This window comes from Belonocnema kinseyi, chromosome 2 (genome assembly GCF_010883055.1).
Source record: "Belonocnema kinseyi isolate 2016_QV_RU_SX_M_011 chromosome 2, B_treatae_v1, whole genome shotgun sequence".
NCBI lineage: Eukaryota > Metazoa > Arthropoda > Insecta > Hymenoptera > Cynipidae > Belonocnema > Belonocnema kinseyi.
In genome coordinates, this window is record NC_046658.1 from 17,585,061 (window position 1) to 17,587,231 (window position 2,171).

The following is a 2,171-nucleotide window of genomic DNA, read 5'->3' on the forward strand; positions in this document are numbered from 1 at the left end:
ATTTGATAGCTACCACAAATAAATTTCATTTTGCTCAAATTTGTGTACATTTTCGTAATTCATTTCCTATAATAATCAATTCACAATAATTATTTAATAATTTATGTTTGAGGATGAGTGCCCGGGTTTATAATCTCCAAAGTTTATTTGGAGTATCTGATAATCAAGGTAAGTTGATAAATAAATAGATAATTTAATGATTCTTTATACAGCATATTTTGAACGGCTTTATATAAAATTTAACGGAATACCGTGTATTTGAAACATACGCTGCCGATCAAAAGTTTTCGTACGCCTATTTTTTCATGACTAAGTCCTCTTAATTTTAATTATGCCAGGGCTAAAAACTGTTCTCTTCATGGGATTCATTTCTGTCCAAATTCTGTATAAAGTGATTCTTGGATGAAGACAATTTGTTTATTTTATAAGTAGTTATTAAAAAATTTCTCATCACATTGTAAAAAATGGAAGTTGTAACAAAAAAGTTGGAAAAATTGCAATATTCTTTGTGGTAAGAAAAATATTTTTGCAAAATATATGAAACACATAATCACAAAGTTTCTATAAAATTCCCTCAAAGCATATATTTATTCAATTTTCATTCTGATTTGCCTGTAGATAAAATATTTGGGTTGGTGGAACCGCACCTTCGGCGGCGATTAGGGTTACCTACATTACGCGCTTCGATTAAAAGAATTATACACAACGTTTTCAAGATGGATGAATCTGTACCAGCAGCGTTAAGCGCTATTAGAGAGAACACACGGTCAAGATGTCACATGTGTGAAACCGCTGTTTCTAGTCGAACACGCACGAGGTGCCCGAACTGCATGCGCAGAATGTGTGACGATCATCGTGCACCTGTATGCATTGAATGCGAGCATTTTGCCGAGGACTTAGTATTTCCTTATAGTTTTGAAGTATTCACATAATTTTTATCATAAATAAATGGTTTTATGGTAATTTCTTGTTATTTAATATATTTACTCTTCCTTGTCCACTCTGAAAGCACGAAATTCCCTCTTTGGAAATATAGTCACTTCGGGGGCATGGGAAAAATACTTAGTATAATTATATTACTTTTATTTTTTTTCTTCATAAACAATGATTTAGCTAAGAAATCGCGTTGGTTTCGTTGAATTTAATTGAAATTCAAAAAAATAAGATTTTTCAAAAGAAAAAATGATTTTTTCAAAAACGTACTTTGGTTGAACAATTGTTTCATAACAAAATGTATTTTTTGTTAATTTAAATTGCAGAATTGTATTCTACGTAAAATTTCACACCAAAAATATGTGTCTTTCGATATGTTTTGAATATTTCTTCATCTTTAAATAAGGTGCTGAAATCGCGAAATTCCAAATTTGCTCTTATGTACGGTACATGGGTGCTGGAATGAAGTGTACGTTGAGAGGGTTCAAATATAAAAAAATATATAGTGCACCAACTGGGCTCCCTAGTCGACCAACCTGGACACTTGAATGCATTATAGTTACTTGAAAAAGACAAAAAATATAGCGTGCACTTCTAGGTGAACTTCGTAATCGGCCACTATGTAAATTTATAGCCGTAGAGTTTTCAGAAATATATTTTGTATCTCATTTTGGAAGATATTCTTTATTGTCAGCGACATAATTAATTTTAAATAATTATTTACAAATATTTTATAAGTTATTTTTTGAATAAAGTATATTGTGACGTTTTATTGCAAATTTGATACAGGTTGAAAAATTATAAATTTGTGAGATACGTTTCTTAAAATGCGAACAATATACAACGTCTTGTAAACAGCGGGCGAGGTACGACGTTTTTTGAACCGCAAAATAGGCACGACGTCTTCTGAATAGTGAACGAGATACATTTTTTGAACCTCGAGAAAGGCACGACGTCTCTTGGGCGGTCAACGAGATACGACGTCTTGCGAATCTGCGAGCGAAGTACTACGTCCGTTCAACCACGAGCTAGATACGACATGCATTGGAACCGTGGATAGATACGACGTCTCTTGAAACAAAAATCAGACACTAGGTACTTCCACTTATCCTTCGATTTATAGGTTTTTGGGGTCGCTGAATCCAAATCAGGGGTTCTTTTATTCCCTCAAGGTCATCTAGAGGTCGTTTGACACCAAAAACCCAAGGATACCCTGATCAAGTCTGCTGATCAAGCTT